The following is a 14,740-nucleotide window of genomic DNA, read 5'->3' as shown; positions in this document are numbered from 1 at the left end:
ACACACAGTGATCTAACTAACACAGAGGCTTGCCAATCTCTGAAGATCAGGTAACCTACCCAGGAGAGAGGTGTCTGCTTACATGACTGGGCTAATTGATATATTCCAATGACCCTCTCCCTCCCCATTCCCCAACCTGCCTGCCAGCAAGCCAAATAAAGAGCTTGCTTCTGTGGAAGCCTGACCTTTGATTAATGGCATGCTCAGGTTCACAGAAATGTTAAGTGGCTCCCTATTGGCCACGACTTTTATTTCCAGCAGATTTACAACCTCTTAGAAGATCATATTTGTAATACTCAGAATATGCAAAAGTTATAACCAGGTGCTTCCTAATATGGGTTCTCTGTTTCAGGCCACACTGACCTGTTGCCTTCCTGGTTCCCCCTTCCACACATTAGCACTCTCTTGATTATCAAGCACAGCACAGAGCCCACCTCTTCCAGGGGCAGTCTTAGACTATCCAGGTGGAAGTAGTTGCTCCTTCAGGAGGTGTGACAACTGACCTATCAGAAAAAGAGCGTTAGACCGAGAGTCAGAAAGGCTGGACCCAAATCCTAGCTTTGCGAGGAACTCACTCAGTTTTCCAGAATTGCTGTAAAAAAGTGCCACAAACTGCGAGTGTGTAAATAGCAGAAATGTTTTCCTAACCATCCTGGAGGCTAGAAGTCTGAAATCAAGATGTCAACAAGGTTGGTTCCTTCTGAGGGCAGTGAGGGAGAACCTGTAACATGCCTCTCCCCAGGCTTCTGGGGGTTTGCTAGCAATAACTGGGGTCTCTTGGCTAGTAGAAGCATCACCCCAATTCCTGCTTCTATTGTCACATGGAGTTAGTTACCCCTGTGTGCATATGTCTGTCTTCATGTCCAAAAGGTTTCCTTTTTATAAGCACACCTGCTGTGTTGGATTAGGGGCCCACCATACTCCAGCATGACCTCACCTTAACTAAGTAAACCTGCCATGACCCTATTTCCAAATAAGGTCACTTTCTGAACTACTGGGTGGTAAACTTCAGCAGAGGAATTTTGGGAAGACACAATTCAACCCGTTACAGGTGCCTTGGCCAAATCATTCTCAGTATCCACCTATAAAACAGAGATAAGGCAGCAGTAACAGTTTGCAGTTTCTACAAGGATCAGTGCATGCGACTACCTAGAACTGCTGCTGCATATGTTGAACTTCCTCTATTATCATTTCTATTTTCTGCCAACCTATTGATGTAGTTTTGGAATATAGATGAGGTTTGATGAGGTGAGGTTCCAGAGCCACGACCAAGAATTCTTGAGACGTCTTTGGTGCAAAGACGTCCTGTAACTGGAAGAGCTGCAGTCCCTGGGCTTGTGAGGGGTGGCTTATTATATATCTGGGAGTTGGGGGAGGCAGGGAAGAAAGGGAGGTTTTCAAAAGGATTTTTATATGCTAAAGAGGACCTACAGATACTGGAGGCCTGGCCAGTAGTTGAGTGAAAGTTATTTATCCCTCTAGCGAGACATTAACATTAAGACAGTTGGGAACCTCCAGAGGAATGTCACACTTATCCTATTTTGGCGGGGGTAGAGTGGGGGGGTGGGGTGGCGGGTGGGGTGGAGTGTCGTTTGTCAGATGGCAGCTTGTGCTCTGTCCTCAGCTAGCCCCTTCTGTTCTCCATCATTATTATACTTCTTACAACTGTGAGTGGAAGCAGAGAGGAAGGAAAGAGGAGGGCAGACAGGACACAAACATAATCTATGGCTCTTCCCTGGGGCAATGGGAACACCGGGGCGGCTTCCTTCAATCAGGCACCTATTGAGGCAGGGACAGAAGCTGTAAGCTGTAAACTGTAAGCTGTAAGCCTAGAACTTGCAGAGGAGCACAGTGCCGGAGGACCCAGCGGAGATACAGACTTTGCTTGGCAAGTAAGAAGAGCAGACACGCCCCCAGATGAGGAGAGAGCAGCTTTGGTAAGTTCTTGCCCAGAATATTGCAATTAAAAAAAAAATGGAAAGAAGTTATTTTAGTCTCAGCACACATGTATAATTTTATCGCTAAAACACTTAGTTTTGTTCTGCAATGCATATGGTTTAGGGAATGAAGGCTCTCTCATAACCTTTTCGGGGCTTAGTTCCTCCAAAGACCTTACGAGAGCTCTTGGAGAGCTTGGCACAAATATATGTAATTACATTAAAAGAACAAATGATCCTGGAGAAGAAGAAAGGTGAGTGGTTTCTAAAAAATAAAATAAATAATAATAATATGGAAGCACAAGGAGCTCTGATGAATTCATGTCTAAAAAGAGTCTTATAAAAGGCAGTAGGAAATCAGTTTTGTGAAGACACAAAAGTGTGTAAAAACAAATTAAAGCCCCCGATAGGGGAGCAGAGGGCTAGCTGAGGACAAAACAGAAGCTGACACTCTGCATACCAACCCCCCCCCCCCACCTCCCCCAGCCCCAGGTGGAAGGTGTGTGACATTCCTCGGGTACTCCTGGCTGGCCTAAAGCTAAAGAAAGAAAATAACAGATAGTTAATTTACAGAGATCACAATCCTGCAAGACAAGAGTCTCCCTCAATTTACAAATGCCCTAGCAATTTTCAAGAATAAAGCATTTTTATCAATAACCTAGCTTCCACAAGGAAATGTAGACAATTAAATGTCCGTATAACCTGCAGCCCATTGACAGATACTTGAAGTGGGTGGAGTGTCATGTTCCTCCTGGAAACTCCCTACTGTCTTCTCTTGAATGCCAGACTAGAGGGAAAAACTACCTTAACTTAACAATGGCAAGGCCTCCAGTATCTTGCAAGTCCTCTTTAGCATATGAAAATCCTTTGAAAACCTTCTTTTCCTTACCTCCCCCAGCTCCCAAGTATATCTTCAGCCTTCCCTCACAATCCCTAGGCAGCAGCTCTTCCTGCCCTTGGGTCCTGTCTCCCTGCTTTCCTAAAACCACCATTTCACACTAAAGACATCTCAATAATGAATGCTTTCTTGGTCATTGGTTTTGGGCCTCACCCCACCAAACCTCACCTATATTCCAAAACTACAACAGCTCCCAATAAGATAAGGCTGGAAAATCCCTTTCTAGGTGGTGTGTTTTGTTTGTTTGTTTGTTTGTTTATTCTTTTTTTTTTTTTTTGAGTTCTTATGAAGAGAAGATGTGGAGTTCAGATCCAAGAGAGAGCTAAGGGACAATGAATGGATGAAGTTGCCAGCAATGGGCAAATGGTGGAAACTTTCCATCTCCCAACAAACCTTTATCCTTTTAGCCAAGGAAAATGGTTTGCAGATCCAAAGACTCAGGATAACTATAATTAAGAGAAAAATGAAGGCCAAAAGGGAGATGACAAGGACTCCCAGATGCTCATACAGGCTGGTTCTCAACTTGTGCTTTCCCTTTCTCACTACACTCAATCCCTTCCCCCCCATCCAATTTTTGCATCTCAGAAGAATATTCTGGACCGTTTTCTGCTCTTCCTCACCTCCCATGGATTTCTCAGCCCATCGTAACTGGTCTACTATGCCCGCTACTCTTCTGTAAGAGACCGGCTATGTCAACAATAACTACCTGCCTGCTAGACCCAACAAGTACATTTTAGCCCTGGTCCCACTGGCCCCTCTGTTGCATCCAACTGTATTCATCACTACCTATTCCTGGAACTCCATTCTTCTGACTTTCAAGATACCAAGCTCTCTTTGTTCTCCTCTTATCTCTCAATATTCTTCACTTGCCTCTTAAATCTTGGTGTTTATAGGGTCCATTCTTTGCCCATTGGCTTTCCTGGTGATCTCATCCACTGTCACAGACCTGTCGTTGGTCTCCTGCATCCATCCCATTTTAGATTATTAGTCTACATCAATTGTGGCGAGTCAGTTCCCTTGACAGAGATCAAACTGCCCCAAACTTAGTTCCACAAGAAGAGGTATTTTATGAAAAGAAAGAAAACTAACTTCTTGGGGGAAAGAAAAAGTCTCAATTTTAGCGGTCTATCCTAAGGGGAGAACACATGACAGATGTCTATGAGAAAAGATGTTTGCTATCAGATTATTTACGAAAGGGCAAATCTCCCCAAAATCTTGATTTTAGCCATGTGAGACCCAGGTCAGACTTCTGAATCTACACAATGGTGAGACAGTAAATGTGTGTTGTCTAAACCACTTGGTTTATGGTAATTTATTAGGAAAATAAATAGTATGTGAATACAACTTCCTTTCTCTTAGAGTTTCCATTTTATTGAAATTTTACCTTGGCTGCCAATTAAGGCTTTTCCCCCTTGGGGGAAGGTTTGTTGAAAAAATGTGCTCTTAGCAGACAGAAATCTCACTCTTGAAGGGAGCCAGCCTCTCAAAGAGCAAATAAAGATGTCATTCAAAGAGGACATCTTGGATGACAGATACCAAGGTCTGGTGTGTGATTTCTGTCCACGAACCTCTCAGCAAGCTCTGTGCCTGTCAGGTTTAATCCGATCGGTAGTGAAATGGAATAGAGAGGCCAGGCAAAAGTTGGTCGAAATGGGCTTTTAATGGGACGTGCTCTCGGTTGGTTGAGGTTCCGCGGCCGCAGGGGAGGAGAGGGCAGGAAAGTCGGGGGCCAGGGAAGTCGTTCTCAGGGGAGGGCAAGCAGGCTTTTTAAGGGGGAAGGGGGAAGGGGTTGTATGTCTGTACAGGGTGATAGGTATTAGGCATATTTCTGGTGGAATCGGCCTGGGGCAATAACTGCCCATACCCTTATATGGGGTCTGGGTAAAGTAGGTTCAGGTTTCCTGCATAGGTCCAGTCTCCCGTGGTGCCATGTCCTGGGTGGGGTGGGGGGGGGGGTTGCTGGTGATGGGAAAGTTCTGAGGTTGGGGCAACAAGGTGGGGGGTCCGCACCATTTTGTTGGTGCCTCCCGATCCCCCTTGATCCCACTGGCCCAACATTGCCCTCCTCGCCCGCTTGCTCCCTGGCTGATCCAGATCCTGGGCAGCAGGCCCCGAGAGTGGGTTTGAGAACCCTCTTTTACTACACCCCAGCTCTACGCAGCACCCACCCCCTCCCTGTTTAGGGAACACTGCTGTAGAGCATAAATGGAGAGCAGTTAACCAACAGTGTGCTTGGGAGCCAGCGCAAGGGAGGCGGTAATGTCTGCTCTTCAACCTTTGCTCATCTCACTGGGGATTTTGCTCTACTTAAAAGAGGTCTTCACTAAAGCAGAATCCCCCCAAGTCTGGCTCCCCCTTTCTGCCACCATCTCACCCCTGAAGCCCCAGAGCTCCAATGAGCAGATGGCCAGACACCAACAGAGGTATCACCTGCTTTTATACCCACCTGCCACCGGATGCCACAGCGAACAGGACCCCCTCCAGTGAACCCTATAAGCAGTGCTCGGTTATACTTGGCAGAAACAGTGATGTCTTTCCTGGTAGGAATGAGAACAGATTTCCCCCTGGTGATGGGAGCGGCTGGGCTTCCCATTGGAAAAACTGCCTTTGGTAGCAGGTGACTCAAAAAAACTCTGGATTTGAAGCAACACATGTTTGCAGATAGGCACGAGGACAGGAGGCAGGAGGCCCCTGCTCTGTCTCTGACCCTGGTGGCTTCTGTGTTGATGCAGAGAAGCCCAACTCAGGAAGCACACAAAGTACTGGGCCTCTCCTGTGCCCTCTACCTCTGGATGCATCTGGGCCAAATGTGAAAAGTAGGTGTTGTTTGGTTTCCTTCTGTTTCACTCGGCGGGGGAGGGGGAAGACTCGCGGGAGCTAACGTCTGCAGGTGAGACTGGCTGCCCTCTGCGTTCTTCAGCAGCTGCATGGGGCATGGGGCCTGCCTGCGGCCAGGCAGTCAGGAGAGCAGGCCAAAAGAAGAGTGCTCTCCGGGCGCACACTCATTTCCCAGCCCATCTCATTTAAAGACAGCCTGCTTACCTGAGATGCTTCTGCATTTCCCGGTCTACTCTAGGGATAGCAGGCCGGATTCTAGGGTGCGCTTTCCCTGGGGGCGAAGGCCTGGGAGGAGACAGACTCCATCTGTGTCCCCACCCTGGCACAGACTTGCTGCGGCCCCTTGCTGACAGCCATCAGCTGCCTTCCTTGCCGTGGCCCCAAACATCGCAAGTGATTTTCAGTTGTGCACAACTTCTTTCAGAAAGTGCTCAGAGGGATGCCCATAAAGCTAGTCACACTGGGGTTCCTCACTTTGTTGTTAATGGTCTCCAGGAACTTTGAGATCTGGTGGGAGACCCATAACCACACATTTCACGTACAAATTTCAGACACGTAGTGTGGGTGTCTGTTCTCTGTGTAGATAAATGGGGCCCCAAAGCAGCCTGACAGGAAGCTGAGAAGCCAAGTGTGTGGCAAGCTTCTGGCCAGCTGAAGACAGTGCAGGCAGGAGAGGAAGCAGGAAGTGGGCTCATGGGCAGGAAGCCTCCTTTAGGACGCTTTTCCACATTTGCGTCATAAACAATGGGCATGGAGTGTCAAATACAGAATCCTCACAAACGAGGTGATCAATAGTGTGAATCCACCTGCCTCCAGCTGGAAACTTGAAGCCAAAGGAGGGTGGTTCTGCAGCAGATTTCTGAGCTTGGCCAGGGGACCTCTGTGCCAGGTATAGCCTGACAAGCAAAGGAGAGAAGATTACAATTTACACTTGTAAAATCCACATAAACCTCATGAGAGGTTCTCCCTTCTAGATGCTCTAGATGAGTGGAGGCCTGAGATGTCAAGAGACCTTCCCTGTTGCCCAGGCAGAAAGCGGCAGAGCCAGGACTCAAACCCAGACCTGACTCGAGGGCTTTTTCTCCCAGGCTCCGTTGGCCACAAACATCCCCGGACATTACTCACTGTTCCATGGGGAGCAGACTCACCCCTGGTTGAGAACCACCATAGATGAAGAAAAGCACTAACTGATCTAAAGCATGTGCTACGTGCCAGACGCTGTAATGATGTGATCTAGGACTTGGGCTTCTCATTCCCCTGCGAAGTAGGCATTACAGTGTGCAAGGGGGAGAGGCCAGGGAGCTGGTTCAACTTAGAAGCAGCACAGCTGGGTTTTGAGGCAGGTCGGTCTGTTTCCCATGCTCACAGGAGCCAGAAAGAGCCATCGAAAAAAGGCCTGAACAGCCATCTGTGGGTGTTCTACAATTGTTCATTTAATTACCATTCTTATTTTATATCTTTCCTAGTTCACAGAAAGGTTGAAGTCTGAATGAATATTTTAAGTATTGATTTCTATTTTTCTTCCCAGTACTATTAGGTGCAGTATTCAAATTTCACTGTACATTTTCAAAAGTGCCATTTCAGAAACATTATTAAAAATTGGATGTATTTTCCCATGGAACGTCTGCTGGCTCTCTCTGGTGTCAGTTAAGATTATATTTGACTTTAAAGGAGCTCCTGTGTGACCACATTTCACACTAATGAGGAATCCGTTCTTCCTTAAGGGGTAGTTTCAAAAATCCGACTGGCTCTTAATGACTACACTGTAAAATTGCTTTATTCAGACTTTACAAGTATTCTAAGAAGGGTGTACCATATAACTTAAGTTTTATATGGTTAGAAAACAACAAATCTGAATTTGTTGTTTAAATTAATTTTTTAAAGGACCCAAAGTGACATTTCACAAGATGGGACTACATGGCAAAACAAATATACATTTGTCAATGCTTCTGTCAGTGTCTATCTGTATATACGAATGAATGAAAATGTCTAATATCATTCTGATTTTTAAAAATGCAAATTAAAATAATGTGGTAGTACTTTACCTTATCAACTAAGCAAATCTTTATTTCAAGAACCCCAAATTCTGTGAGTGCAAAAGAAAAGATATACTCTGAGGATTTGCTGATGGCTTTTTTATGCTGCCATCTGGAAGAATAATTGAACAATATGGAGAAAGCCATAAAAGTCTTGCATACTCTTTGACCCACTCAACCTATACCTAGGAATGGTTTGAGCAAATACTTTAGATGGAGAAAAAGGCTATTTGCATGTGGATGTTCATTAGACCACTGGTTGTAATAATAAAATCTTGGGAACAGCCTAGATAGGCAACAATGGAAGAATGGTATATTTAAGTAAATTATGGTAAATTATCCATTCCAGTATAGTGGTGTTTAAGGTGGGCTTTAGAGTCATAACATCTGGGGTGAAATGCTGGCTCTAATGCTAGCTCTGTGGTTTTATTTTTTTTATTTATTTGTTTTTTTTTTTTTAGCTCTGTGGTTTTAAACAGATTTAATCTCTTCATCTGCGTAATGGGTATAATAGCACCTACCTAAAGGATTATTTTTAAAGTTAAACAATATCAAGTACATAAAGCACTGAGAACAGTGTGTGATGCATAGTAAGTGCTCAATAAATGTTTTTTGATGGACTTTCATGTACCTAGTGAAAATAAGTGTCAGGTTTAATCCAATCGGTAGTGAAATGGAATAGAGAGGCCAGGCAAAAGTTGGTCGAAATAGGCTTTTAATGGGATGTGCTCCGTCCCAGGTTCTGCAGCCTTCAGGGGAGGGAGAGAGTGGGAAAACCGTGGGCCAGGGAAGTCCCTTGCAGGCGTGGGCAAGCGGGCTTTTTAAGGGGGAAGGGGGAAGAGGTTGGGTGTCTGTACAGGATGATAGGTATTAGGCATATTACTGGTGGAATGGCCTAGGGCAATAACTGTCCATGCCCTTATATGGGGTCTGGGTAAAGTAGGTTCAGGTTTCCTGCATAGGTCCAGTCTCCCCCCTGATGACATGTCCTGGGGTGGGGGGTGTCTGCTGGTGATGGGAAAGTTCTGAGGTGGGGGCAACAAGGTGGGGGGTCTGCCACCATTTTGTTGGTGCCTCCCGATCCCCCTTGATCTCACCGGCCCAACAATAAGAATTAGGAAAAAAACTAATGTGTTTTTAAAAAATCATAATCCTGAAAATAGAGAATATTCTGTATTAATAAAGGCTTGTGGAAAACATAAATAAATTAAATTTGTCAAAATGTTGAAGTCATGGATGCCTTTTCCCCCTCAATTTTCTATGTTGCTATTATTTTGTCACAAAAATACTAAATAATGGGGCATCTGGGTGGTTCAGTCAGTTGAACATTCTACTCTTGATTTTGGCTTAGCTCACGATCTCAGGGTCCTGCAATTGAGCCCTGAGTTGGGCTCCAAGCTAGCAGGGAGTCTGCTTGAGTATTCTCTCCTTCTCCTCTGCCACTCCCCCATTTACATGCTCTCTCTCTTTCTCTAAAATGGATGGATACATTTAAAAAAAGAAAGACTAAATAGTAAGCAACTGGAACCCAGGACAAAAATTTATTTATAAATGCATTCAACTAGCCATTAATTGATGTCTTTTATGTTTCAAGCACTGTGACATCCAAAACAATGAAGACCTCATAAAAAAGTCTATAGTTCAGTAAAAGAAACAGGCATAAAAATTAACAACTTCTACTGCAGCATATTAAATGCTATTCAAGGTCACCAAAGAGGAACATCTAAATGGCCCTAAGATGGAGGATGGTCAGGGAAAGCCTCACAAATGATGTAATGCATAAGAATAATCTTGAAGGATTTATAAAGACTAATTAAATCAAGAGGGGAAGGAAGAACATTCCAGGGAGGGAATATAACTAGGAAAGACAAACGTGAATTAAAGCAAAATGGGTCCAAGGAACTGAAGTATCTTGATAAAACCACAACATGAGAGAGTGTTAAAAGAGCCCAGTGATGTGGGCAGAAGCTACATCTCACAGCTAAACTGTAGATTCTGAGCTTTGCCCTGAAAGCTAGGGTGAGCCATTGACAGACATGTGACTGCAGGTTGACCCTCAAACTGGACCTGGACAATTGGAAGCTACTTACCCACTCCCCTGTCCTTGGAATGTATGTCTCTCCCCACTGTTCCTCTCCTAGGAGTCCCTTCAAGGACATAGATAGCCTTGAGGGAGCATCAGAATGATGCACAAGATGGAACCCAGATATGGCCTCTAAATTAACTCTTAAGATTCTGGTGGGAGGGTGTGGCCATCCACTTGTCTTACTGCTGCCTAAAACAAGCCTTGGATGCAAGGTCCTTTGCTTATATAAGCTGCCACCTACTGACCTGGAGTGGCCCATCTCTTCCTTCAGTCTTCCCTTGCCCTCTGGGACTAGTTTTGATTTTCACTCAGGGAACTCCCAAAGTTGTGAGGCAACAATAGGTGAGCCAACTAGGGGATCAAAGAAATGGGGTCTTGGGAAAGAAGCATCTGAGGGGGAAGTCCCAGGTTGGCCCTGCAGGCAGGGAGGGGTGGCACATAGGTCAGGTGTCTGTGTACTGCTGCATGAGTACAGGGGATGCCCTGAAAACACTAGCTGGTCCAATGCATTTGTTTGAGGAACTGTGCACAGCACAGGGCGACAAAGAAGGGACAGCAGTAGCTGCCACAGGGGGCTGTTCGACAGCTACCAATACCCAACCGGAGGCTGTAGCTCCACTTAGAAAGTTGGAAGAAGAGCCGAGGATAGAGAAGGATGGGCTGGCAGGCAAGGTCGGAGAGCAGGACGGTGGTGGAGACCTTAGCATGCCAGTGTGCAAAACTAGGAGGGGATGAGTGCTGCAGATTAAGGTCGGAGAGCCTGTGACAAAGGTGGTTGGGATGCTCTGAAGTGGGAGAGTGAGGCTCTTGTCTCATGGAGTTGAAGAATCAATCTTGCGGGCAAAGGAGAGTGAGTAAAGGCATAGAAGTTTATTAAACAAGGATACAGAGAGAGCTCAGGTCACTGAGGCCCCTACAACGTTTGGTCTTTTACTGAAAACCAGCTAGTGAATCTAAGCCCTTTTAACATCTTTATTGATAACACCCTTGAGTAGGGCTAGTGATAACACCTATAATGGCCCATTTCCCTTTTAGGGTCCAGTAATTCTCTGTCGGTCACAAGCATCCATTGTAACAAGACCCCACCTCTGACACCTGGGACTGGATGGTCTGGTTTGTTTATTTCTGGTTTCCTTTCACTTCCACATTTTTGGGATTTTCGTGAGCCTGATTCTGGGGCCCCTTACCTATCTTCAGACCTAGCCCTGCCTGTCCCACACTCAGCAGGAGTGCTGTGCCATTGGACCTCAATACAAAGTTAAACAAAAGCACAGCAACAGCAACCCCAGGCCCAGGACAGCCTCCAGTTCAGGAAACAGTCATCCATGTGGGAAACAAAGGCAAAAAGGAAACGTAGATAAAATTAAACGCCCTTATAGCCCACAGCTCAGTGACAAATACTAGAGATTGGCAGAGTAGAACCTACCTCCAGGAAACTCCCAACTGTCTTCATATTAATGTTTTGCTAGAGGGAAAAACAACCTTAGATTGACAATAGCTAGGCCTCTGGGATCCTAAGAGTCTTCTATAGCGTATGAAAATCATTCTGGACTCTCCCTTTCCTTTTTACTTCCCCCACCCAACTCCAAGGTATATAATCAGCCATTCCTTACAACCTCAGTCCAGTTTTTTCTGCCCATGGGCCCTCTCCCCATGTTGTAATAAAGAAACACCTTTTTGCACCAAAGGAGGCAGAAACAAGCTACTCAACATGAAATGATGCCTCATCTCACTTTCTCAAAATTAGAAATTCACTCAGGCTAGTAACTCTAACAGCAAAGCATCACCTTCACTTGCTCAGGTGGTAGACTAGAACCACTTCTGCCACAGGACAGGGTTTTTTAAAACAGGCAAAGATAAGCAGTTACTCTTCCACATCAGGAAACACTGGAAAGTAGATAGTCCTCCTAACACATTGATGTTGTTGACCCAGATGCATTGTTTTCCAATATCATCGTCCTCCCTCTAATATGGAGGGACAGTGAGTGGACATAAGTCCATTCCTCCAGGAATCTGGACCTTGGGTAAGGCAGTTGGTGTCTCTCCAAGAGGCTGAGGCTGAGATCTGCAAAATTAAGCAGCTCTATGGGGCTCCTCTTCAAACTGCTCTTAATCCAAGCCCCAGGTGACAATCTTTTGCTTTCTGAGTGGCCCATGCAACTAAGAGTCTAGTTCAATCCAAGTTGACCTGAAGTATCTCATTTCTATTCATTTGCCTTTTGATTTTATTCCCATCAGAAATTGAGTTTGCCCAATACCTCATCTGAATACATGGTGTATTAATAAGCCCCATGGCTTTACAACCTGCTACCCTCTTTTCCTCACGTTGTGGGAGGCTGTGTTTCTTACTTCCAGGTCTTTCTCTAAGATTTCTATTATGTCCAAGAAAGGCTCCAAGAAGCCATCATTGATAACAGAAGAATGGCAGTGAAGTGGGAGAGCCAGGTTCTTGTCTCTTGGAGGCGAAGAATGAAACTCATGGACAAAGGAGAGTGAGTAAAACGATAGAAGTTTATTTTTTATTTTTATTTTTTAAATTATTTATTTATTTATTTATTTATTTATTTATTTATTTATTTATTTATGAGAGTCACACAGAGAGAGAGAGAGAGAGGCAGAGACATAGGCAGAGGGAGAAGCAGGCTCCATGCACTGGGAGCCCGACGTGGGATTCGATCCCGGGTCTCCAGGATGGCGCCCTAGGCCAAAGGCAGGCACTAAACCACTGCGCCACCCAGGGATCCCCGATAGAAGTTTATTAAGTGGGGATACAGAGAGAATTCTCAGAAGTGAGAGCGGTCCTGACAGGGTTGTCCACCAAAGGTTTATTTGGCTGGCCTTTTTTTTTTTTTTTTTATTCAAGAGAGACACAGAGAGAGAGAGAGAGGCACAGACACAGGCAGAGGGAGAAGCAGGCTCCATGCAGAAAACCTGATGTGGAACTCGATCTCAGGTCTCCAGGATCACACCCTGGGCTGAAGGCAGCGCTAAGCCACTGAGCCACCCGGGCTGCCCTGGCTGGCCTTTTATAGAAAACCTGACTAGAGAGTTTATGGCCTTGAGATTTCTTGTGCCATCTTGAGTGAATGACATATAGGTGTCTTTGAGTCTCAGTAATTACTTGGTAGCCATCAAAGGAAGATACTCCCTAACGTTTGGGAGCCAGGGGGCCACATTTACTTCCTTATTTCTGTTTTTCTTGTATCTCAGTGTCCTTGGAATTTATAGGAGCCTGATTCTGAGGCCTCTCGGTGTCCTTGGGATTTACAGGAGCCCAGAGATTGATGGGACTGACTCTGGGCCTTTCCCTTATCTTTTCCTGCCTAGCCCCATCTGTCCCTAACTCAGCAGGAAATGCCAGAGTTGTTACAGATACCCTATTACACTTAAGGTCTTAAAGCAGGTTCATCCCCAAACTAGCATCTCTACAGAAACCCTATGAGTGAAGAATTTGTTTGCTAGTGACTTTAGGGCACCTCACTAGTGGCTCATTATAATGGGCTCTTGACTATCATCTACAAGGAATTCCTGACAGCTACTGCCTAATGATGCTTGGGGAGCCGGCCAAGCACACAGTGGGCAGGGCACTGTGTCCTGTCACCAAGTACACCAGCTACAAATGAGAGGCTTTTTTTAAGAGAGAGAAAGCTCAAGCAGGGGTGGGGAGAGGCAGGGGGAGAGAATCTTAAGCAGGCTCCACACCCAGCATGGAGGCTGACAAAGGGGCTCAATCTCACGACCTTGAGATCATGACCTCAGCTGAAATCAAAAGTCAGGAGCTTAACCAACTGAGCCAGCCAGGCACCCCTCAAAGTTTTTTTAGGAGGACACTAGAGTATCCTAAACCACACTCTTTTCAGAGCCAATTATACTGTCACATTAAGAGCTATATTTCATCTGGTTTTGGATTTATTTATTTATTTTTTGTTGTTGTGTTTGGATTTAGAACTCTTCCCTGTTTTTTTTTTTTTTTTTTTTTAGATTTACAGAAAAGTTGTCAAGATAGAGTTCCTGTATGCTTCTCACCCAGTTTTTCCTATTGTCAATATTTGTGCATCTGTCACAAGCAAGGAACTAACATTGGTACATTGCAGTAAATTGAACTCTAAATTTTGTTTGGATTTCAATAGGTTTTACCTAACTTGTCTTGTTTTTTTTCCTCTGTTCCAGGATCCAACCCAAAATACATGATATTTAATGGTCATGTCTCCTTAGCCACCTCTGGGCTAAGATTTGTCAGAATTTCCTTGGTTTTGATGACTTTAATAATTTTGAGGATTTATAGTCCAATATTTTGTAGAATGTTCCTCAACTTGGATTTGTTTGGTATTTTCCTCATGGTTTAATTGGGATTATGGAGTTGTTGGGAGGATAACAAATAAGTGAAATGTCCTTCTCAACATATCATACTAAAGGCACATGCTATCAAAAAATAATAAATAAATTAATAAAGTAAGTAAGTAAGTAAGTGGGGGGAAAAAGGCAGATGCTATCAACATGGCTTATCACTGATCACCTGGCTGAGATAGTGTTTGCTAGATTTCTCTACTACAAAGTCACTTCCTTTCTCCTCTGCCTTTCCATACTCTGTGCTTTGGCAAGGCTGTTTTTTGTTTTTTTAAGGCTGGGGTCTTAAACTCTACTGGCTTGATGGAAGTGTATCTATATAAATTATTTAGAACTTTTCTGTTTAGATTTTTCACATATCCCTCGACGATTATCTATTATACCATTATTTTTCCTTGATTTTAAAATTTCACATACAAATTGTAATTGTTGTGATCTAAACATTATCTAATTTTGTTCAACAAACCTGTGCAATTTTTCAGTCTTCAAAATTTTTCCTTCCTTTTGTACCCTCCCCAACTGCATGTCTTAATCAATATTTATGTACATTAAATCAAGAGATGGTTAACTTTTTCATAACCCAATTTCCCCTAATCAA

The sequence above is a fragment of the Vulpes lagopus genome, chromosome 10 (assembly GCF_018345385.1).
Source record: "Vulpes lagopus strain Blue_001 chromosome 10, ASM1834538v1, whole genome shotgun sequence".
NCBI lineage: Eukaryota > Metazoa > Chordata > Mammalia > Carnivora > Canidae > Vulpes > Vulpes lagopus.
Note: the sequence above shows the minus strand (reverse complement) of the source record.